The sequence below is a fragment of the Gorilla gorilla genome, chromosome 2 (assembly GCF_029281585.2).
Source record: "Gorilla gorilla gorilla isolate KB3781 chromosome 2, NHGRI_mGorGor1-v2.1_pri, whole genome shotgun sequence".
Classification (NCBI taxonomy): domain Eukaryota; kingdom Metazoa; phylum Chordata; class Mammalia; order Primates; family Hominidae; genus Gorilla; species Gorilla gorilla.
In genome coordinates, this window is record NC_086017.1 from 21,444,821 (window position 1) to 21,470,871 (window position 26,051).

At 41.5% G+C, this 26,051-nt stretch overlaps 1 protein-coding gene across 4 annotated transcripts in view; it reads right to left on the reverse strand.

The window, feature by feature from the left end:
- VGLL4 (vestigial like family member 4) overlaps positions 1–26,051 on the reverse strand; it is a 166,187-nt gene that overhangs the window by 61,284 nt on the left and 78,852 nt on the right. The gene's annotated exons all lie outside the window — the stretch shown is intronic.

Consider the following 26,051-nt stretch of genomic DNA (forward strand, 5'->3'; position numbering starts at 1 on the left):
GGGATGTTTGTAGGACTACTCCAGGAACTAAGGAAAACACACAGATGTTTGAGATCTGGTCTTTGCCTCAAAAATTTTAGTTCTAGTGGGAGTGATAAGTTATGGAGATAAAGAACTGTAAGGATGGAACATTATAAATGCCAAAATAAATCAGATGCTCTTGAAATGGGTGAATTGCATGGTATATTAGTTATATCTCAATAAAGCTGTTACCAATCAAATACTGAGGACCCCCAAAGAGCTTCTGGTTATGTAGGTTAATCTACTAACATTTATCATAGTAGGAATTAAAATGGGAAGGTTTTAAAATATTAATTAATTTGAAATAAAAAATAAAAAGAGATGCACTTTTTATTTTTTTTAAAAAAGAGAGCGATGCCACACACATTTTATATGAGGAAGACAATAATTCTAACTCTAACAGGAGTGGGATTTGAAAAACAGGCAGGATTTGGACACTTAGAAATGATGGGTATGAGCATTCCAGGCAGGTACAAGAGTATGAGGCAAGGCAGAGAGCAGGAATGATGCCATCTTTGTGCGAGAGCAATGGGACTAGAACAACGGGTTTGTTTCCTTAGACTTAAGGCTGGATACAGAGAGGTGGATCAGATAATAAAGGGCTCTGAACACAAGTGAACGGCTGAGACCTGACGAGGCGGGTCACTGACAGGGAGCCACTGTAAGCATTGACACAGCTACAGGGAGGCTTCCGTGAGGGGTGCTCCAACACCATGCCAGATGGGTGCACACACCTGAGTCAGGGAACAGGGCAGGGACGCAAGCGCTACGTGAGGAAGCTTCGACAATGTTCCTATCAGTGAGGATGGAGAAGAGGCAGGTTGAAGACACATTTTAAGGAAGGATCAGAGAGCTGGTATTCCAGCTAGTATTATACATTGACCTGATCTTTCCGAAACAGGCCACCCTCAGCTTCTTCCTAATAACTCTCTCAATGTTGACCCTTCCTTCGTATAAATTGAGAAACTATGAGATGAACAAGCCAGGAAGCTACACTTGTTCCCTAGCTTATCAATATGTAACAAGGAAGAGTGAGTTAGTGCTAGAACTCCATATTTTAAGTTCCACAGGTTGATCTAACAAAGTCTAATTAACCTCTCATATTTACATTTTAATCACTGTCAGGTGACGTTTTTATGTACTAATAAGATTCCATTTTTATTCTTGAAGAAAACTGTCAGTATACTCATTTTCTTTAAACAATTTAGATGTCTACTGTTTGACGGCAGGGGTTGTGCTAAGAGCTTCCATTTATCCATGATTAATCAACATTTATTCAACAGACATTTCCTAAAATCTGAGTTGTGAAGAACCTCAAACAAATCAAATAATGCATACTTACAGAGGGAAAAATCTGAATACCGATTTTTAAAAACTGACTCCAATGAAATCTACCTATATTAAAATAAACCAATTCTAAAAAATCATCATCCTTCATTAGATTGGTGTCAGGCTAATATACAGATATGTTGGGTTTTTCACAGCATATGGTATATTCTGGAGTGCTTTTACAGATAAATTTTACTCAATAATTATAGTTTATGTAAGCTATTATTACAAGATGTCTGTATTATCCAATAAAAAAACTAAGAGGCTATTAGAACTGAAGTCAAAAGTATGTGACTAGCTTGAGAAAGTATTAAAATATTTATTGGAGAGTTACTGGAGAGTCAAACAGCTAATTTCATACATGGGTAAGTAATTAAATACCAAAATGTATTTGTTTCTTAAGAAAAATGGCTTAATAATGGTGTCCAGCATAACCAAAGAACAGGTACATCTGTAAAGCTGCTTTTTAAAGGTGCAATTGCAGACTTATTCCACAGATTTTAATGTTAATGGGAAATCGTTAAGATCCTTATGCAAAAATTATACACAATCAAGGACTTTTTGTTTCCTTACCAAGCTCCAAGAAAAGAGACTATTAAATAATAAAGTAAAAAAAGTCATAGGATTTAACCTGAAAACAAATATTCCATTAGCATGTAAAATTTAATGTGTTTCCTAAACAAAATCATCCCCATGATGCCAAGAAGTTTTCTACTCGAGTGTGAAGGTGAAGGAGGTTTCCCCAAATTAATCAACCTAAAATATTGGGGGATGGGGATGTTGCTTACTTTTCAGTTCTGTTTCTTTCTATCCTCCCACCTCTCTCTCTTTTTACGTTTACATTACCCAGTGAGCAAATTTTATCAATGAGAAGCCAGGAAGGGCTGACTCCCTTTGGTATATTTACTTAAGATATAAAGGCCAATCAACCATTGTGCTCAGAAAAGTTGTGGCCGTTTCTGGGCCTACTTCAGATCTCTCCTTAGCTCCAAGTGACTTATTATGAAGCCAAAGAAAGAGGAAAACTGAGCTGATCAAAGGCCGGGCTGTCATTAAGTGAAAATGATGGAAGATGAAAGGCTTGCCCTGCACTTCAAAGGTACAGCTGAGCTCGGGTGAGCTGACAGCAAGCGTTCAGGGATCAGAGAGGCAGGCGGTAGCTTAATGGACTAGATGACATTCCTAGAGCCATTCATCTTTATACCAATCATGAAAAATAGAAACATAACGACAAACATGCATTTAAATGCTTTCCTACTGGATATAAAGAAGAGTGGGTAACCCAAAAATATCAAGTGACATACATCACATCTACACTTACAGAATATAAAACAATGAGGTCCAAGAACTGTTGGGAAGAAGTTGGCATCTCTAAGCAGTGCAGAATTAATTACATGTTAACAGTTTTTCCTTATGCCCTAGGGTGTGTAATGCAATGAAGCTTAATTTTGAGAGACCATGGATGCAGCAGTCTCACTTCCCTGGTGGGCTAACGCAGAACACTTGGTGTGTTGACGCGGAAGGGCGGTCAAACTTGCTTAAGATTTTGGGGTTAGAGCTGGTCTAGAGCCACCATAGGGCTGGGGAAGGAAGGTCGGAAAAATCAGGCCGATTGATGATTACACAATATTCCCCTTATTCCACCCCATTCGCCCCTGTACAGTGCCCTCCCACCCATACACAGAAGCTCAGCAGACAGAGGCCCCTCTAGGCAGCAAAGATGTTACATTGTAAGAGGCCTCAAGGAATTAACTCGAGTCTCCTTTCTTTTCTTTTTCCTCTGCAGGAACCAACATGCATCTAATCTTCTAAGACTCCCTAGAATGACTTTAACACAATGGAACAATATTATCTATACTTCTGGTCACACTGGAGACTTTTCAGGGAATTGACTGGGTTTTTCCTCCCTATAGTTTATTGTTAGTGGTGGCAGCACATGCAAAGAGCAGAGAAAAAGAGGAGAGGGTGCCACCCCCCGCAAATTAGTAATCAGGATGTTGGGTACTGAGAAGAGATGCTCTAGAAGCTTTATATATGTGAATTCATTTCGTACTCCTATTTACCTGTGAAGTAGGCACTATCATTAGTTTCATTTTCAGGAGGAAATGGTCACCAAAAGTGGCTCAGCAACTTGCCCAAGGTCACAGCTAGAAATAGGAAAGACTGGATTTACACCCAAAGGTCTGGCCCCAGGGACTATGTTTCCAACTCCTATACCACTCGGAGAGGTTTCACAGAGCAGATGGTGAAGGGTCAGCAGGAGTGGCCCAGTGAACAAAATCCTGCAGGGTCGGCACAGCCTGAGGGGGCAACAGCACAGCACCCCTGAGCCAGCAGGGTGAGGGCAAGGGTGAAAGAGCAGCAAAAGGTGCCGGGGGGCAGGGTGAGCCTTGGTCATCCAAAGGCATTAGCACCGCAGGGCCGCTAAAGTAAACACTGATCATACGTAAAACCTTTGCTTGCACCTCTTCCAATCAGACCTGCCACTACCAAAACTCTCCTTCTCTATGGAAATTCCAGAGCTACCTTTTCTACTGAGCCACGCTAAATAAAGAGCTGGGACTTACTTCGCGGAAAATTTGGGAGCCAATGACAACATTCAGGCTGGACAACAATAAATTCACAACTCCCCTTGGCCATCTCTGTCCTGGGCCCTTGCTGACCGGCTCCACCTGGAATTCCATCCCCTCCTTCCCTCTCACCCCCAGGACCTGACCGTCCCACCCTGTGTGCACACATCATTCTCTGTAAAGATCATCTGAATGTACACGTAGGATGTCAGTTTGCTTCTTGTAAGATAGTTAGTACTGATTATAAAGAAAACAACAATTCCAGATTGTCAGCTCCTCAAGAAGGGCCCTGGGTGGGGTGTCCAGAGAGCAGCAGTGAATGCCCCTTACCACCAGACACAAAGCCTGGCACTCAGGTGTTCTCTGAATGACCGATAGGTGCCATTAGTAAGGTTTATAATTGAGCTAATACTTTGCACAATATTTTAATGTAAGCAAATGCACACACACACAGAGAACTTTGCAAAGAATGGAATGAATGGAGCAACAATATTCTCCACATTAAGTCTCCAACTTTTATAATAGCTTTATTGACATATAATTCACATGCCATATAATTCACCCATTAAAGTGTCTGACTCAATGTGTTTATAATCGTGGGGTTGTGCAACAATCACCATGATCTAATTTTAGGACATTTCTTCACCCCCAAAAGAAGCCCATACCCATTAGCAGTCACTCCCCATATTCTCCTCCCTCCAATGCCTAGCAACCACTAACCTACTTTCTGTCTCTATAGACTTGCTGATTCCAGACATCTCATATAAACTCAATCATATAATGATTTGGTGTCTTTTGTGTCTGGTTCTTTCACTCATAAAAGTTTTAAAAGTTCATCCATGTTGTAACGTATGTCAGTACTATATTTCCTCATATTGCCAAATAATATTTCACTGTATGGAGAGACCGCATTTTATCCATTCATCAGCTGATGGGTATTTGGATTGCTTCTACTTTTTGGCTATTATAAATAATACTTCTATGGACATTTGTGGACAGATTTTTACAGGGGTGTTTTCAATTCTCCAGTATGTACCTAGGAGTAGAATTGCTGGGTCAAATGGTTAATTCTATGTTTAACATTTCCAGCAACTGCAAAACTGTTTCCAAAACAGCTACACCATTTTACATTCCCACCAGCAACGTATGAGGCATTCCAATTTTTCCACATCCTCACCAACACTTGTTATTGTCTTTTTTATTTCAACCATCCATAGTAGGCAGACCTCACTGTGGTTCTGATTTTCATTTTCCTAATGATGTTGAGCATATTTTTCTGCAATTCTTGGCCATTTATCTTCCTTGGAGAATTGTCTATTCAAATCCTTTGCCCATTTTTAAATAGGATTATCTGCCTTTGTACTGTTGAGATGTAAGAGTTCTATACATATTCTTAATACAGGTCCCTTCTCAGACACATGATTTATAAAAATACTTTCCCATTCTGCGAGTTGTCTTTTCCTTCAAGTCTATTATTATAGTTACCTACAGCCTTCAGAGGTACCAACAAGAAACATTTACAAAAACCTAACCTTCATCTTACATCTTTTACAAAGCTTACAAATTTGATTACAAATGTTCTTCTAAATGCCATTATCTTCCCATCCGGTTTCTTGATAGGCCAGCCTATGCTGAAGCCCCAGCCATTGCTAAATACCCACCACCTATAGCTGGGTAGCAAACTCCTGGATAATAAATAACAGTGATATTTACCACTGACATTCTGGCATTTCAGAAATTCAATCTGTCTTCCCAATGCCTTATTTTAATGGTTTTTACAAAAAAAAAGAATCATACCATTACTAGATGGCAGAACCTAATATGTGTTTGGCCAGCCTATTTTCTTTAAAGCCATGCTGACAATGATTGTTAAAACTGCTCCCATGCTAGAATGCTCCTCAATTGTTTCAGTCTTGACACAAGGTCAATGGGGACTAGAGTAATGAAGAAATAAAGCAAAACTGAAACATTTTAATTTGGGGTCTACAAGACTATATTAACTTCTAGCAAATTAAATGGATGAGTGGTTTGCAGCCACTGACATTTATATTTCATGATTAGTTCTCTAGGCCCCTTATTCTCTCTGCGCCATTAACCTTTAGGGTGTAGCTCTTTGTCAGTCTCACTTCAATTATGCTTTCGAGGGATTATAGAATTAGCAATTCCAGTTTTGATGGCACGAGCTCTGTCAAATCAGAGAGACAGATGTGAGCTCATGTAACTGAGAGGCTTCCATCTGTTGGACTGAGAACTGAAGCCTGGAAAGGCTCTTGTATTTCCTTTCTTACGCTTCCTTGGGCTGTTCCAGCTTGGAATTACCCATTTACTTACACACTTGGTATTTGAGCAAATATCTTAAATAGCTGAGGTAGCAACCTTTCTTGCCAAAGGTAGATGGCTACTCACCACACACCTTTTAGTTATGGATTCCAATGGTGGTGACAGAGGAGAAAGTGATGTCACCTCATACATATCCAAATCCTAGCATCCACAGGAACCCACACAGAATCAAGGCCCCTCACTAAGTTAACAGGTCATCCACTGGGATCACATCAAGGCTCTGTCGACTGGCTGGAAGGAACAGAAGGAAGAGCCCATGGAACAGAAGCAGCAAAGGATTTTATTTTCAGCAGACTGAAAATTAGGTGTTGTATGCTAAAGAGAAATTAGTCATCCTTTGGTATATATACTCAGGGGATTGGTTCCAGGAATCCCACCAATGGCAAAATCCACACATACCCAAGTCTCAAAGTCCACTCTGCAGAGCCCACTTATAGGAGAAGCTGGGCCTCTACACCCATGGGTTTCACATCCTGCAATATTTTCTGTCTGCAATTGGTTGAAAAAAAATCCTGAGTCGAAGTGGACCCTCGAAGTTCAGATGGTATTGTTCAAGGGTCAGCTGTGTATTCTTTCTGTCAGGGTTTTCTGTAAGTTGGGAATGCTGAGAATTTCTACAACTGTCTAGGTCTGTCTGTAGGTGACAAATGTATTTCTGAAAATTAGATAGTAAATTAAACCTGATCGTGATTTAAAGGCTCTGCTGAGCTCATATGTAAAGCAAAAGTGGTTCTCAGTTTAATTTCACCAATCTGTGAAAATTTTCCTTTTTTTTTTTCTGAGTCAGGATCTCTGTCACCTAGGTTGGAGTGCAGTGATGCCATCATAATTCATTGCAGCCTCAACCTCCCAGGCTCAAGCGATCCTCCCACCTCAGCCTCCCGAGCAGCTGGGACTACAAGCGCCCTCCACCACGCTTGGTTAATTTTTTTGTATTTTTTGTAGAGATGGGGTTTTATCGTGTTGCCCAGGCTGGTCTCGAACTCCTGGGCTCAAGTGATCCTCCCACCTCTGTCTCCCAAAGTGCTGGGATTACAGGCGTGAGCCACAGCACCGGGGCAAATTTTCCTTATTGTTTTTCATCCAGCCACTCCTATTTCATGTCTAGTACAATGCTTTCCAAAGTGAGTTCCTGGATGACCTATGTCAGAATCACCTAAAAGACTTATTTAAAACACATATTCCTAGGTCTGGCTCCAGTCCTAATAAAAAGTTGTCCAGGGACCCCCACGATATGTCATTTTAGCATGCCCCAAGGAGGTGTCTCTTCTCATGCCTCTTCCACTTTCACAACTGATCAATACCAAGATCAGCCAACACCAGACATTTCTAAGGACGTGTCAGCAGTGACGTGGCACATGGGAGAACTGATGATGTATCTCAGTGCTCACATCCACTCAGGAAATGCCTGATGAATGAGTTTCAGAAAGCAAGATTTAGGCCGTCCTGGTTACCTCCTGCCAGCACTAACACGTGAAACAGCTCAAGACCAGCTTTAGGAGGGCTCACCTCTATTTTCAAACAATGACGTCTTTTTCTAATTTTTTTTTTTAATGTTTGCCTCTTGAGAGATCAGGGACTTCATTAAGTGACCCTCCCATGCCTCAGTTTCCCCATATGGAAAATAGCTATACTATCTGCTGCCTTCTATTCCTATAAGGCATACAGTCATATACTTCCTATTTGTCTTTTGCACAACAAAACAACTCATTCCCCAAAAGCTTCGAATTAGGCTTGCAAACATAGTCCTTAACTACCAAACTGTAAATTTCTCAAAGTCTAGAAAAATGAGAGGGGCAAAGAAAGAAACAAAAAGAAACTTAGGCTTAACTGTACCAGCTAGTCTCAACTTGATCCGAAGGAACACTGCTAGCATTCTCTCAGCTAGCTTCTCACGATTACATTTAAAACCACCACAAAGCCACCACGATCATGCTCTGAGAGGCCGCCGCAGGTAAACAGAGGGATAGGGTAGGAACAGCCCAGCATAACTGACAATGCTCTTTAGGGGATCTGCAGATCTGCCTTCTCAAACATCTCATTTCACTTCATGAATATTTACAAAATATTTGCAAAAGAAGAACTAAGGCAATGAACATGTCCAGAAAGAACCACATGCTAACTTCTAAAGGTTTCTCGTTCCAAAAATTCAGTAGTGCCAGAGGCCTGTTCTTTTGTCCCAGATTGTCTTTCAAGTGCCACCTCATGACAGAATGGATCACTCATAATAACTAGATGTTAGCATCTGTGTCACATAATTCATCTCTGGCAGTCCACTTCTTTTAAATCCTAATAGTAGGCCTCCTAAATAGGATTGCTAGCATTTGGCATCTCATCTGACTCTATGACAACAAAACTCTAGAAGACGTAGTTTATAATACACTATGGTTTCAGCTGAATGACATTTGGTTCTAAAGTCTTTGAAAGTACAAGTTTGAAAATGCCAAATTTTATCTATATCCATATCTATAGCTCCATCTGAAATTAGACAGATTACCAAATAGAAAATGTCACTCAGATTCTAAAAATAAACCATGCTATTGCTCCAGACAGGTTACACCAGAGGATTAGGACCATGACATTTTGCTGGGGTTCAAGTGCAAATCAGCAAACAAAATGGCATGTTTTTCTCTTCCTTTTTCACAGCTAAAGATTAGTGAAGAAGGCATTGTAGTCTGTGTAACTGCTCAACCCAACCTTTATCCAGGAGCTAGTACTGCTTCTTTAAAAACATTTTTTTTTTTTGGTAAATAAAATGTGGTACAGCCATATGAGGAACTACTACTCAGCAATAAAAAGGAATGAAGTAACAAAAGACCAAATATTGTATTATTCCATTTATATGAAATGCCCAGAATAAGCAGATCTATATAGACAGACAGAAAGTAGATCTGTGGCTGCCAGGGACCAGCAGGACAGGGGAATGGAGAGTGAAATGGGTCAAGGTTTCTTCTGGGAGTGATGAAAATGTTCTAAACTTTGATCACAGTGATAACGGTACAACTCTGTGAATATACTAAATACCATTAAATTGTATAATTTAAACGAATGAATGGCATGGTATATGAATCATATCTCAGCAAAGCTGTTAAAAATCTTAACTTAAAGAAACTATCATCTTTTAAAAGCTATAGCAGAAAGAGAGCCAACACTGGAGAGAGTAAATATGGTGGCTTTTCACCTTTCCAAGAATCTCAATGAGCCCTGGGCATTGCAAAAATTAGTCAAGCAACTGTCACAACTGCAGTGGTAACCAAATACGGAAGCTGAATCAAATACGGAAAGGAAATTCTTTTGAACTCAAAGACACAACCTTTCCAAAAAAATACACTGCAAGCACACAAACAGACCACACAAAGTCAAAACAAAACAAGTACCTGTGTGGGTGGAAATGTATCCAAGTGCCACTCTGTTCTTCAAGTCTTTCATTCTCCTCTTGTTACTTCAAAGATAAGCCCTGGATGGGCAGGAACTAAGTTGTTTTTGGTTTTTTCTCATGACACAAAAGATCTGGCAGAGCTGGAGATTTCATTACCTTTAAAGGCAGTACTATTTGAAGGTACCATGACTATTCCCTGAACAGTGCTCTGAACACATTGTGGTGGCTAAGAGCTATGGTTATCCCACCTCTTCAATGACAATGGGGCATTCATTCTACAGAAAGCCACTTACAGACAAAATGGGTATCACATCATCCATAAAATGAAGTCAAGAACAGTTGGCTGAAACTTCCCAAACAGCCCGTTACTCCATGTGATATAAATGGGTTTGCAAAGCTAAACAAAGGAAGACAAGCACTAGGAAGGCAAAGCCAGTCTTCCTAGCATGATAACCAAAAGTGTCTCAGCCCTCTAAAGAGCTCTAGGATCTCAAATCATGTGCATGATACAGAGAAGTGCTAATGGTAGAAGGGATGCACAAGAGATGGTAGATGTCTTGCCCTCAAGGAATTCATATTTTAGATAGGGTGGCTGGGGGGGGGGTGGGGGATTATTTTTTGGCAAACATGCAAACGAGTGTTATCACTTAAAGGTAGTCATACTACAATGACTTAACCCTATTCCAAATAAAATTGCCACTGATTAAAAGACACTTGCAGACTCCACTTGTGGAACTGGCTTCAGAATGACAGAGAAAAAACTAGCTCTTCACTTTATAGGCATACTTACGTATAAGTATGGCAAGGAGTAAGCACTGTGTTTGTTTTACACACACACACACACACACACACACACACTCTCTCTCTCTCTCTCTCTCTCGGTTTTTAAATTACTGGCCACTGGTTAGAAAACCATCAATGTGCCCAGGCGCAGTGGCTCACATCTGTAATCCCAGCACTTTGGGAGGCCGAGGCAGTTGGATCATCTAAGGTCAGGAGTTCGAGACCAGCCTGGCCAACATGGTGAAACCCCGTCTCTACTAAAAAAAACAAAAATTAGCTGGGCGTGGGTTAGCCGGGCGTGGTGGCAGGCGCCTGTAATCCCAGCTACCCAGGAGGCTGAGGGAGGTGAATTGCTTGAACCCAGGAGGCAGAGGTTCCAGTGAGCCAAGATCGTGCCATTGCACTCCAGCCTGGGTGACAAGAGTGAAACTTCATCTCAAAAAAAAAAAAAAAAAAATCAATGTTCTGAGAATAAGATCATCGCAGTATTACGTTAAATGTGTAATTTTCCAAGGTAACTATTACTTATTTAGATGTGTAGGTTGTTACATTTGTTTGCTTTTCATCAGTCACATTTACATTAAAGACAATAAAATACAAGGTGATATAACTGCCAAATGTATATTACAGACTATAAACTCAACAGAAATTCAAAAGAGGATGATATAAACATATCACACATTGAAGGAGGAAAAAGCATCTTGCTAGGCACTGACATTTTAAAAGGTTAAAGTACAAAAGTTACTTTAGATAGGAGGAATAAATTCTGCTGCTCTAGTGCATAGGAGGATTACTATGGTTAACAGTAAAATATTGCATATTCTAAAATAGCTACATGAGAGGCTTCTGAAGTCCCTCACCACAAATAAATGATAAGGTAATGAATACAAGAACTACACTGACTGGATCATTATACAATATAAATATGTATTAAAACATCAAATTGGCCCAGCACGGTGGCTCACGCCTATAATCCCAGCACTTTGGGAGGCCAAGGTGGGCAGATCACCTGAGTTCGGGAATTCGAGACCAGCCTGACCAACATGGAGAAACCCCGTCTCTACTAAAAATACAAAATTAGCCAGGCGTGGTGGTGCATGCCTGTGATTCCAGCTACTTGGGAGGCTGAGGCAGGAGAATTGCTTGAACCCGGGAGGCAGAGGTTGCAGTAAGCCGAGATCGTGCTATTGCAAGCCAGCGTGGGCAACAAGAGTGAAACTCCGTCTCAAAAAAAAAAAAAAAAGAAAAGAAAAGAAACATCGAGTTGTACCCTAAAAACAGATACAATGTGTTGACTAAAAAACAAAATTTATCAAAAAGTTTAAATGTTTTCCCAAATATGAAAAATTAATAAGCATTTAAAAATTAATCAATCTCGGCCGGGCGCGGTGGCTCACGCCTGTAATCCCAGCACGTTGGGAGGCCAAGGCCGGCGGATCACGAGGTCAGGAGATCAAGACCATCCTGGCTAACACGGTGAAACCCCGTCTCTACTAAAAATACAAAAAATTAGCCGGGCGTGGTGGCGGGCGCCTGTAATCCCAGCTATTCGGGAGGCTGAGGCAGGAGAACGGCGTGAACCCGGGTGGCAGAGCTTGCAGTGAGCCGAGATCGCGCCACTTCACTCCAGCCTGAGTGACAGAGTGAGACTCTGTCTCAAACAAAAACAAAAACAAAAAAATCAATCTCACTGCTAATAACTTTAAATTTAAATATGAGATACTACTTTGGACCAAACAATTGCCAAAGATTTTGGGGAAAGCATGCTGATTAGCATGCAGTAAAATAGGCACTTCCATAATCTATTAAGACCTTTCAAATATAGGAAATATCCTTAATGACCAACTACAGAGAGGTGTTTGCATAAATGATGCCATAGCTATAGGAAAAATAAGCAGACATTAATGGTTTTTTGTAGAATTTCAAAACCAAAGCCAATTTTCACAATACTGAATGAAATAAAATTCAGAATATAAAATTTTAAACACACTATGATTTTGGTTGTGTTAAATTATACATGCTCAGGAGAAAAGACTGAAATCAATAGTCCAATATGGTTGTTTCTGGGGTGTAGCCAATCTTTTCCTATTCTTTATACATGCCTGTGTTTTTAAAAGATTCTACAATTCTCTATATTTCTTTGGTATTCAAAAATAAAAGCAGACAATAAGAAGAGATATTCTTCCCAAAACATGTAGATTAAAAAAAAAAAGGGTTAAGGTCCAATTCCTGCCTATAAGATCTTCCAGGTAAAGTTTCATAAAACGAGGTTGGGCCACACCTTGAAAGATATGTAGAATCCACATAGCTGGGGCTGGAACTGGGGGCTCACGCCTGTAATCCCAGCACTTTGGGAGGCAGAGGCAGGTGGATCACCTGAGGTCAGGAGTTCAAGACCAGCCTGGCCAACACAGTGAAACTAAAAACACATAAAATTAGCCAGGTGTGGTGGCAAGCGCCTGTAATCCCACCTACTCGGGAGGCTGAGGTAGGAGAATCACTTGAACCCGGGAGGCAGAGGCAGAGGTTGCAGTGAGATGAGATCGCTGCACTCCAGCCTGGGCTACAGAGCGAGACCAGTCTCAAAAAAAAAAAAAAAAAAAAAAAAAAAAAAGAATCCACGTAGCTGGAAAGGAGTAGAAAGGGCATTCCAAATGGGAGAAAAAACTAAAAGAATCTAAAGAGGGAATAGTTGGCAAACCAGAAGATAAATCAAATTGGAGTTAAGAGAGCTTAATCCTTGAGCTTTATTTTAACAGGCCAGTGGTTGGATGAATCACTACCAAATAAGAAATAAAGCAAAGCTACACTAAGCTAAAGGAAAGTGTTCTCAAAAAAGAGTCTTCTGTGCCACGTTGGTGTTTTTTCACATCCCTCTATCTGGCTGCCTGCTGGTTTCCATGGCTTAGATTTACCCATTTGGAAAAACAACCCCTCCCCTGACAATACCAAAATCACTACCTCTGCCATGAAATTAGGCAAGAAATATACATACTCCAGCCTCTAATTTAGACAATAAACTTGCCAAAAGTATGGAATATATCTTTTTTTCACATAGTACCAATCAACAGTGTCATAATAGGCATTCCAATAAGTAATGAATTACAAGTTAACAATGAGCAACACCTTAATATTGTCCATAAATCCCCACCAGAACTGAAATTTTACAAGTTGGCAATATCAATTATTGGTAAAGATTTAGAGTTCCTGGCCGGGCGTGGTGGCTCACACCTGTAACCCCAGCACTTTGGGAGGCCGAGGCAGGTGGGTCACCTGAGGTCAGGACTTCGAAACCAGCCTGTCCAACATGGTGTGACCCCAGCTCTACTAAAAACACAAAAAATTAGACGGGCGTGGTGGCGGGCGCCTGTAATCCCAGCTACTGGGGAGGGTGAGAGAGGAGAATCACTTGAACCCAGGAGGCGGAGGTTGCAGTGAGCCAAGATCACGCCACTACACTCCAGCCTGGACAACAAGAGTGAAACTCCGTCTCAAAAATAAAAAATAAATAAAATAAATAAAGATGTAGAGTTCCTGAAATGCTTATACACTGCTGGTAGAAGAGTAAGATGTTATAACCACTTTGGAAAACAGTTGTGCAGTTGCTTAAAAAGTTAAACATACCCAATAATCCAGCAATTCTACTAAGTATTTACCCAAAAGAAATGACCACATATATCCACAGAAAGCTTGCATAAAAATGTTCGAAGATTGTACAACAAAGTGCACCTCTTAAAATGGTTAAAATAATACGTTTTATGTTATATATATACTTGACCACAATAAACAATTCTGAGCAAGTTCATTCATTATAGTTGAAAACCGGAAACTTAAAACATCATCCATCAAGTTTAGAAGAGATGAGCAAATTGTGGTATACGCATAAGACGACAAAGCCAAAGAACAAACTACTCCAGGAGCATGCATGAATCTCAAAAACACTATGTTAGGCACAAGAAGCTGGATCCAAATTACTTTATACAACGTTCAAGACCAGGCCAACCTAATCCGTAACTGCAGAAGCCAAAACAGTGGTTCTCTTTGGGGGACGTGCGTACTGACTGGTAAGGAAGCTCGAGGAGGCTCAGGGGCGATAAGAATGTTCTCCCTCTTGATCTGGGTAGTCAGCCCCAGTCAAAAGGACTGTTAACAATAAATACAGAATAATGGAGGCCACAGTTTAGACAGCCCAAGGCCAACCACTCATAACCAAAACTTAAGTCGTCCTGATTTCCCCAAACACTAAACCTAAATATAAAAGAAACACAAATCTGAGTTTTTTGTCCTTATCATTAGATAAGGACAAAAATAAGGTTTGATAAGGATCAAACCCATCAACTAACAACAAATCAGCTTAAACAGCTGTCTGCCTTAAGGATCTATACATGACAGCCATTCATGAAAAAGGTCAGATCATTCCTCCTTTATGCTCTAAACTGCACCGTAACTGCTATAAAGTGAGACTGTGACATTTTTGGGTTGGAGGTCTCCCAGTCCATGAACTCTCCTCTTGTATGTATGAGAAACACTTAAAATTCTAACTTGATCTAATTTTATGTTTGACAAAACATGGGGGGGGGGGGGGAATTTACAAAGCTATACCCTTAGGAGTTCATCATAATTAATTATGCCTCAATAAAAATAAAGGAAGAAAGAAAACAGAACAAGTGGAAAATCCCAGTCCATTATCCCAATTAAGCCCAAGGTTTGCATTTTATCTAGCCCTCACGAAGTACTCCACTATCATGAGGTGAGAGCTCATAATCAGAAATCCCCCTGGAGCGCTGTAGTGTCTGTCCTATTCAGGGCAGCGTTAGATCTGACCACAGTATTTTCAGAACATACAACTAATCCATCAATTTCTTAAGCCTTTTAAAATTCACTGAACTTGGCCGTGCGCAGTGGCTCACACCTGTCATCCCAGCAGTTTGGGCAGGCAGATCGCCTGAGGTCAGGAGTTCAAGACCAGCCCAGACAACACAGTAAAACCCTGCCTTACTAAAAATACAAAAATTAGCCATGTGTAATGGCACGCACCTGTAGTCCCAGCTACTTGGGAGGCTGAGGCGGGAGAATGGCTTGAACCCAGGAGGCAGAGGTTGCAATGAGCTGAGATCGTGCCACTGCACTCCAGCCCGGGTGACAGAGCAACACTCTGTCTCAAAAATAAAAAATAAATAAATAAAAATAAAACTCACTGAATTTAAAAGTTCTACATATATTTCATTCCTATTAAGACCCAAGACGAACCATTTCATCTTTCTTTTTAAAAAAGGCTAATAACGCTTCAATAAATGCTAGTTCCCAGTATAGTGACAGATACAATGGAGTGAGGCAGTCCGACTCTGGCCATAGTTAACAGATCAAGGAAAAAAATCCCACACTCCTAAGATTCCAAAGAAATTTTCTGCAAGTTTCCTTAATGTACTTTAAAATCCTTCAGAAGACCATGGGGAAAATAAATCATCCTGTCAAATTCATATTCTGAAGTTTGAAAATAAAAGCAGTTCCTTTTCATGTTTGGATATAGTCACTCTGAACAGTAAATCAGCTAACAGACATCAACCTGGCATAAGACTCTTCATAACCTGTAATTATCTTCTTTATTTCCCTGTTGCTCATCTGTCTCCCCTGCTGGAACATACACTCCATAAAGTCAGGGATCTTGCTGTCTGTTTTGCTAGCAGCCATATCCCCAGCACATAAAACAGTTCCTGGCACATAATGGGTATTAAATATTTTCCCATCAGTGATCAGCTCGTTTAGCAGACTGTCCAAAGTCAAGTAACTAGAAAGCAAGACGAACAAGGGCAGCTATCTGTAATCAAGCAGCCAACTTCAAACGTTTTCCTACAGAAGCTAAGTCCTAAAGAGTTTTTCTTCTCTCTCTTCCCCTCTTATTAATATTCCTCCTTTTCCCAGCTATCTTTCCTGCCTCTAAGAACAGTATTCTAAGAATTAAGGAACTCACTTGTATCACCAACTCGCTGAGTATCCTTGGGCTAGTCACTCAATTTCAATGTTTATCTTTAGTCAAAAGACACTGGAGTCATTCATAAGGAGACAACACTTGCCTGGTGTGAAGAACGAGGAGCTGCAAGACAAAATCCTAGCCCTCCCAGAAATTAGAGTAAGCCAGAAAGAGGAGGGAGGTAACACAGCGAGATAAATTCCATGGCAGAAGTATGCACAGCATGCCATGAAAATACAAACACCTAATCCCTCCAAGAAGGCAGAGGAGGGCCGGGAGCGGTGGCTCACACCTGTAATCCCAGCACTTTGGGAGGCCAAGGCGGGCAGATCACGAGGTCAAGACCATCCTGGCCAACACTGTGAAACCCCGTCTCTACTAAAAATACAAAAAAATTAGCTGGGTGTGGTGGCACGCACCTGTAGTCCCAGCTACTCAGGAGGCTGAGGCAGAAGAATTGCTTGAACCTGGAAGGCGGAGGTTGCAGTGAGCCGAGATCGCACCACTGCACTCCAGCCTGGCGACAGAGCAAGACACCGTCTCAAAAAACAAAAAAAAAAAGATGAAGAAAAGAAGGCAGAGGAGAGGAGGGTCACTTTCCAGAAGAAGCCCTTGCCCTTGAGGGACTAATAGGAGCCACGAGAAAGGAACAGGGAGATTTCAGATAGAGGCAAAAGGGCTTACTCACAGGAAGCAGTTTCACGTTATGTGGACTGCAGGGTGTGAGCGAACATGGAAAGTAAGGCTGAAGAGGTAAGCCGGAATGATATTCTGGTAATATTACAGATGTAAACCTAGAAGGAGATGAGATTAGAGGCAGGGAGCAGTTTAGAGATTATTTTAGCAATTAAGAGGAAAATTAATGGAGACCTCATAAGAGAGGAGTTCCCAGGACCTCTTCAACCTATTCCACCCTTTGCCCCAGGTGACCACGCTCACTCAAAGCTTCAAGTATTCTCTATCCAAATTATCTCCAGCAGCAGCCTCTCCTGAGCTCTAGAACCACATACCCAACTTTCTATTATTTATCTCTTCTTCAAAATCTCAGAGCCTTTAAACTCAACGCAGCCGAAGCTAAGCCTATGAGCTCACCCCAGAACCTAGTTCTCTTCCTGTGTTTCCTGTCTCTGCAGATGGCAGCACCACCCATCCGCTTGTAGGAGCTGGAAACCTGGGAGGCACCCTTAGTGTCTCCTATGTCCTCTCCCTCATCCGCTGTTCAATCCATCACCAATCCCTGCCAGGCTCCTCCCCTAAGGATGTCATACGTCTATCCACTGCTTTCCTCTGTGGCCACCGTCAGAATTTGCCTTACCCCTATCTCTTGCCTAAGCCAGTGCACCAGGTTCACATCCTCTCCTATTACTATTTCATCTATTATTCCCTTCCAGTCCATTCTCAAACTGTGACAAAAGTTTGTTTTTAGTGCTCATCAGCCTGCGTCACCCTTTTATGCCCGCCTACTCACCCCGAGGAGCTCCATCAAGCCCCTCTTCACTGGTGTTGCTCACCATATGTGCACCAGCACCTTATTCCTGAAGGAATGGGGACTCAGGTTTGTTTTTTTTTTTTTCTTTTGAGACCGAGTCTCACTCTGTTGCCCAGGCCAGAGTGCGGTGGGATGAGATTGGCTCACTGCAACCGCCGCCTCCCAGGTTCAAGTGATTCTCCTGCCTCACCCTCCCGAGTATCTGGGATTGCGCACCAGCATGCCTGGCTAATTTTTATATTTTTAGTAGAGGCGGCGTTTCACCACATTGGCCAGGCAGGTCTCAAACTCCTGAGCTCAAGCAATCTGCCTGCCTCAGTCTCCCAAAGTGCTGGGATTACAGGCATGAGCAACCACCCCTGGCCAGGACTCAGTATTTGAGCAAAGGGAGACAAGAATTTTAAGAATTTGTAAAAAGTCAGTATTGCATGGCATAAAGAAACTAAGGCAAAGACTAAAAAACACTGAACTTGCCACTAGGATATCATTTAGTGACCGTGTCCGGAACAAATTCAACAGAGTTGTGGGAGCAGAAATCAGAGGACAGCAGATTAAGAGGGAAAGGGCAGAAAGGGAGTAGAGGTGAGCTGGCCTTCTTCCAATAACGTGGATGGCAAGGATGATACAGTCTAATGGCTGGAACAAACACAAGATTTAGGGAAGGGTTTGTTTTTGTTTTAAAGTTGGGAGAGACTTGTATAGGAGCACATGATGAAGAGAAAGAAGCAGGAGAGGAAGAGGAGGGTATCAGAACAGAAAGAGATCTGTGAGCACCAACAGAACAATCTGCCTTCATTTCCCCTGAAGGAAGGAACACGAATGGTGATGAATTCAGAAGAGCTTGCAGGCAGGGAAGCAACATGTGGTTCTTTTATTTTCTCCTTAAAGGAGATATAGAGCAGATTCTTCCAGCTCCACAAGAAGGTCCTCTCCCACTCTCTCTTTATTGGTCAAAATATAGAACCAAATACTGTATGCACTGTATCAAACACCAAGAGCGCAATGCTTGATGTCCACTGTGAGTTCTGGAACTTTACCTTGTCCCCTACCAGTATCAGCCCTCTTTTATTGGTATGAAGCCTCTAATAGAAAAAAGCCTCCCAGCCTGGTCTCCAGAAACTGGTGTTAACTGCTCCGAATTTTGAATTCAGCAGAGCTGTGCTAGAAAACTGCACATAAGGTTTATACTGAGAATGACAGCTATTTTCCATTCCCTTTACCTTCTAGTCGGTAGAACTTAAAGCCTGACACAGCTGCTATTACATATTCCTTAAACAGCAAACCAGATCATTCTCGTGGGTGATTTTAAGCATTAGCGAAGAGGTAATAACTTTTCAGCAGGAAAATAAAACAAAGGTTCTTTCTGGGGTCAGCCAATAGTTTATCAGTGGCTCATCAGAAAAACAATAGTTTAAAAGGACTTGCGTAGTAAGAATGGAAGAACATGGGTAAAGAAAAAAACTGCTGACATTAAAATAAAATTTTAAATTAATCTCTTGTCGCGTTAATAGTACTGCCACATAATGGAAGATGCATTTATTTTCTAAGGGGAAAATGTCCAGAAACTTGCACTCATCACTCCCTTAACTGTTATCAGGGAAGAAGTGTAGAGTCTTCCAGCTGGATTATGGGTAGTGTAAACAACTTTGCTAAATTGCTTGGCAGAGTACATCTGCATCAAACCATTAGAGTCTGGAATTCACTCTATTAAAATCAAATCATTAGCCAAGAAGAATTAACAGGCAACTATTTTCATGCAAAACAGATATAAAATAAAAATCAAGAGCAATACATGAGTAATTCTTTTTCATTCACAATTTTAGATGGTGCATAATGCAGAGTATTGTTTTAGAAACGTGCTGCTCTCTAACAGCCATCTGTATACAATATAGGATATTGTTTGGATACTGGAGCAATTTAAGCTTTTTCTATGTATCCAAAAGTCCCTGGATTAAGATCCAAAGAAACCTGGCACAGCAACAAAGTTGACTTGTAACACATCTCAGCCTTTAAGCAAATTGCTTATTAATGCAGCAGGAAAGTCGCTGTTCAGACCCTAAGTAAGCTATGTATCTCCAGAAGTGTCCCCCCATGTTGCATTCTCCAAAATTGTGCAGAATCTTCTCCTAGTTTTCCATTACACCATGGATGGTGGGAGGGCTTCAACAGGTGATGAAGAATGTGAACAAAATACTAACTGAAAAAAAAGTTCTTCCCAAAGTATCACCAACTCTGTTTAATAAACAGTGGAGCTACAGATGAATGAGAAGGGAGGCTGGGACATATATTATCTGTATATAATGTCTGTACATCCCACAGCCAAGAGTTCTCACACTCGAAGAGATGCTGGCTTCACATGGAGAAAACAACCTCTCAGGATGTGTGCACTACTTTAAAAGATCTCACAAAAAAGATACAAAAGAAGGCATACAGGCATCTCACTATACAGAGTAAAAAAAAAAAAAAAAAGCTAGAATTTGTTTAGAATCAGACACATGGTAGTAAAGGTATAAAGAAAAGCAAGTTACAATTGTGGTGATCTCTTGGGGCTGGGAGGGATCTGATCAAAAGATAATACCTGGAAGGGGCAATTTACTATTTCTTGACCTGGCCATAGTCACCGGGTTGTTCATTTCTCTAACCATAAAATACACATTTGTATACACTTTTCTGTATGTATATTTCATTATAAAACATGCTGAGAGATCGATCCCTAACACATTCCTTAGTAGAGTATAGGCATTCCATAAATGTTTAATAACAGAATCGATTTGGGATAACAAAATGGTACTAGTGCTAAGTTTTCTCTAATCACTTACTAGATATATTTCAGTTTGTCATGTTTACAGACTTCTTTGCAAACAAAAGAGTGAAATATTAAGAGTTTGGAACGATCCTATGCATAGCAACACATTAAAGAGGACTTTTAAGAATAGATTTTCTATTTTATTTAGAGTAAATAAACATTCTTTCAACTAGTCATGATTCACATTGATAGGATTAAAACATTCTATACATAATACCTTGAAATTAAAACAATCAACAGAAGTAAACAACAATGCAGAAAAGGCAAGACAGCAAAGCAAAGTGACAAAAATAATTCCTTCGAACTTACAGAACATGTAACATTCAGAAAGGAAAAGAGAGCAAATGAAGAAAGCAAAATCATTTTCAGGTCCTGCTTTTAAAAATAAGCAACCACGGTTAGGATTTTGTTGTGGAGTTGGGGGGTGGGAAATGACACGAGTTCATTAAAAAATAAAAGACGGAGAGAAAACTGTTTTGGACTACAATGCAGAGCAAGTCTTAAAAAACAGTTGCCATGAGCTTCAATGTGCAATAATAAATACCACTAAATAGAAACCGCCACTGAATAAACGTCAGATACTTTGAGATGACAAAGATCGCCAGAAACATTCCCTGGTCCGACTGTTTTTATATATTTGTGTACACGCATAAGTGCTAAATCTGGATCTAATTTCTTCCTGAAAAATTCCAGTTTTCTGCAACATCCTCACAGTCAGGGAGAACTAAACTATATTGAGAAGTTTGGAATCTCCTCACATGCCAAGGAGGATTGCTTTCTATCTTTACCGCATGTTTTAAAAAATCTTCACAGCAACACATCCAGGCACCCTAGGAATACAAGGCCACGCAGACAATAGGGAAGGGACGAAGGAGGGAGGACGACAAACCTGGCCTCCAGAAGGAGCCAAGTGTAGGCTCCAAGAGATAAACAGCCAAGTACAATAATCTTTCGAGAAGCGGGCTGAGAAACAAGGGTGGGAGCTGGAAGGAAGGAGGGTATAATCACACCTTCCTTCCCAAACTGTAATTAGGCGAAAGACACCAGCCAGGCCAGCTCTCTCGCAGAGCTCCTGGGCTCACCTGGGCATGTTTTACTAACCAAGCTCCTCCTAGTTTCTTTCTCTCTCTCTCTGTCTCCCTCTTCCTCCCTAACCGCCACTGGCCCCCACTCCCTATCCTTTACTGCAAGTAAAAAGCTAAAGTAAAATGACTTTCCACAGCAAAACAGTTACAGATGTTCTACCTCGGAATACATCCCAGATCAAGAGCTCGTCACTTGATATGCAGGGCTGGGGACCAGGAGAGGGTACGAAATGGCCCTGTGCTGTGGCCTTTTCACCTACCCAAGCCTCCTAAGTTTCCTGATGCTTCTGAGCTCATTAGACAAAGAACAATGAAGCCAGGACTCCACTCAACCGCTGGTGGTTAGACTGGTGGAAAACAAAAGATCACAGGGTCTCACTGAACTCAGCAACTCTCCAGTGTGCGTCTTTCCTTCCATTCCAGAAAATTAATTTAAAAGTTGCCAGTGATGAAACAAGGGATAACTGTGCCTAAAACAATGAACCGTTCTAAAACTTGAAGTCGGAATAATTCGCTCTTAAGCTTTGAGAGGATCACACTATGCAATGTATTCCTACTTTCTCCCAATATAAATCACGCTATTAAATTAAAAGGAGAGAATTCTTCCACCAAATTACACACTAATGGCTCTAAACCCATAATTAAAGTATCGCTACCAGCAGCGTAAAGCCCCAGCCAGCCAGGGCACGTTTGGCAGACCCAGGTCTCAGCCCCAGGGATGATGTCAGTGCAGCGACAGCCATCTTGAGGAAAGCCCGTGGTCTAACCTGTCCCTGTCCCTGCTCCCTGGGGACTGGCTCTGGAGCTGGCATCCACGCAGGCCTCCTCCTCTGCACAGGCAGACAAAAGGAAAGCAAGCCCAGTGCCAGAGCAGCACGAAGAGCACCTTCCAGCGAGGCCGGTCACTCAGAGGTGTCTCACCTACCCTTTCCCCAACATCACAACAGCCTCGGAATTTGGACCAGCAACTGGCTTCAGAGCAAGGAGAAGTGGGAGAGGCTCGACTGTGCGCTGTAATCCAGGGTGTTATCCCCGTGCTAGGCCGTGAGGGCACCCAGGACGGGGCATGACCCTAACATCACGGAACTAATGAGGAGATAAGACATGAAATAAGCCCGGTGCGGTGGCTCACGCCTGTAATCCCAGCACTTTGGAAGGCCAAGGCGGGCGGATTACCTGAGATCAGGAGTTTGAGACCAGCCTGGCCAACATGGTGAAACCCTACCTCTACCAAAAATACAAAAATTAGCTGGTCATGGTGCAGGGCACCTGTAATCCCAGCTACTAGGGAGGCTGAGGCAGGAAAATCACTTGAACCCGGGAGGCAGAGGTTGCAGTGAGTGGAGATGGCGCCACTGCACTCCAGTCTGGGTGACAGAGCAAGACTCCGTCTCAAAAAAAAAAAAAAAAAAAGACATGAAATAATTCTGGAGAGGCAGCATGGCATAGAAGATTCATAGAAGAGTCAAAACTCAATTCAATCCTGCCACAAACTTTCTAAATAAACTAAATCAACTCTCTGAAAAACAGAGTTTACCTCTCTGAGCCTCACTTTCCTTGGTGAAAACAAGGCAAAGGTATTAGATGATGTCTGAGGCCCTGGATAGCTCTGCAATAATTAGATAATTAGAGAATACAAGGCAGTATATAATCCAGTATTAAATTATACAGTAGCAACTACAGCTGCCATTGAGAGCTTGCACTGATTTTTTTTTGAGTCAGCCTTCATTCTAAACCACTTCCTGAAAGCCCACTCAGACCCTGTGCTAGGATTCAGGGATGCAGCGGTCACCAAGACAGAATGCTCTGCCTTCACGAGGCCTTCGCCAGTCTAGTAAGGTATTCTCAGGTGTTCAGAGGAGGGAAAAAATGAGGGCTGGGGTTGGCCTATGACCTCTGCATGGAGACAGAGGCAAAACTGGGCTTCAAGTGGGTATCATCTGAGCATTCAGTGGGGTGATGATCGACGCAGTGGTTAATTGCTGAGTATGGTAGTAATAAGCCATGAGGTTCTGAACACATTAGCACAAGCCCAGCTCTACTAATCTGCTCATCATTAGTGAAGGGAATTAGTTAGCTTCCAGAAGTCAGCCAGACTTCGATTCTTCCGGCCCTCTCCCTAACTTCTCCTTCTCCCACCCCAAACCTGCTAATTGTGGTTAACTTTTTCCCTTTATTCTTTTCAATTATTCTTGCAGACAACTATGGTGGAGGACAGGAGCCAGGAAGCAGTTACCAAGGAGGGAGTCCACATCTAAGCAATATAGAGTCAGTCAGGAAGGAAGACCTTGTATGCTACAAGGTAAACGGCTAAAAAGATCGATTTGCGTATTAAGTCACAAGACGGGTTTAAGAAAGACAGTACAGGCTGAGTGCGGTGGCTCACGCCTGTAATCCCAGCACTTTGGGAGGCTGAAGTGGGTGGATCACCTGAGGTCAGGAGTTTGAAACCAGCCTGCCCAACATGGTGAAACCCATCTCTATTAAAAATACAAAAATGGGCCGGGCGTGGTGGCGGGCACCTGTAATCCCAGCTACTCAGGAGGCTGAGGCAGGAGAATGGCTTGAACTCGGGAGGCAGAGGTTGCAGTGAGCCGAGATCGCGCCATTGCACTCCAGCCTGGGGGACAAGAGCAAGACTTCATCACCAAAAAAAAAAAAAAAAAAAAAAGACCAGACACATGGTTTATTTTAGAGTAGAGCTATGTCTCTTACAACTAAGGAATATGGTATAATTTAGCTGGTAAGAATAATTAACCATCCACATCTTAATTTTTAAAACTAAAATGTCATAAAATTAATTTGTCCCTTATTCTTAAGGGGCATGAAACTTGACTGTGCCCTAAATGAAATCAAATGTTGCCTACCAACAGTACATTCCATTTTCCAAACAACTTCCCTGGAATGCTGGGGAGCTGATATGTTTAAAACGAATATTCTCCAAGTCCAACTGTTGGATTTTAAAGAACCATAACCTTTCCAACTTTTCCTACAAAAAAATCCCGTGTATGATTTATGCCCATCTTCAAAACACCCTCTGGAGTTCAGACCAGATGTGTGCAGTGTTTACACTGAGAAAACCACTAGGACATCAACAATTCACTATAAACACCACTCAAATTTTGCTGTGCTTTCCTTCATTTCCTCTGTATTTACTCGGTGTTAAAATAATGTTAACTCTCCTAATAAGGAAAATAGGAGCAGATGTTTAAACCAAACAGACTTTAGCCCATTATCCCATATAGCTACTCAATCTTCAAAATCAAAGTTTCTTCCTCCCAAATACCGAGAGAGAAGAGCAGAGCAGAGCACTCTAGTTTCCTGTGTGTTGCATGCTACACAACAACTCGACCTGGGCTCGCTGTCCATAAGTTGGTCCTCACCAATCGGAGACAGGAAAAATTAATCTGGTATCAATTTCCTAACAATCTTATATTTCTCTCTTAGGCCATTATGTTTTGTTTTTAAAATATCGTATTACTTGTTGGCAAAGACAATACAACAGAAATTGCCTCAAAAGTTTTTCTTTCTTGTTGGGGGAAGCGGGGATGGTTAAAAAAAAAAACAACAAAAACAAAACCCTGACTGCAATGTGTGAATGTCACGGGAAACAAGCCCAGCAATGGCTGCTTACGGCTTTCTAAAGTCGGCTGCCTTTTTAAAGTGAGTTCAGAAGCAAGATGTTACTTAACACATCAGATGCAAAGAAAGAAATTCACGAAAATTCTCATAGCAAGAACTAGTAGGAGTAAAGAAAAACAAATACTCTTTTTAAAAAACGTTAAATATGAGATCCTCATCCATAGAGTTTTAAAAAACAACGTGAATGAGGGTTGTTGTTGTTTTTTTTCCTTGAAGGGGAAAAATACTCTTGAAAGGGTAAGTTTTCAACTGATTAGGAAACAGGCCTGAAGTTTTTAGATTAAAAAAATGCAAGTGAATCACCCTCCCAAGTTTTTGTAACTGTTTTCTTTTTCAAGAGAAATGTCCCGTGTATTATTGGAGAAAAAATGGAAACTGCTCCTGCTGAATGAGAAAGAGAAGAGTCCCGGATGTGTGTGTGGTTACAACAAAAAACACTCTTCCTGCCAGGCCGAACTCCCCCGGAGATGCCTCTCGGCGGCAGACCCAGGCCATTGCCACTTTTTCAAATCGCACGTAGAGGATGTTCCAAGAGCTTAAGAAATAGATTTTTCTCTTACTGCTACCAGAGACAGTTGGAAATACAAGACAGTGGGGGAAGCACCTCGCGGGCAGTAGGAGGTAATAAATAAGAGT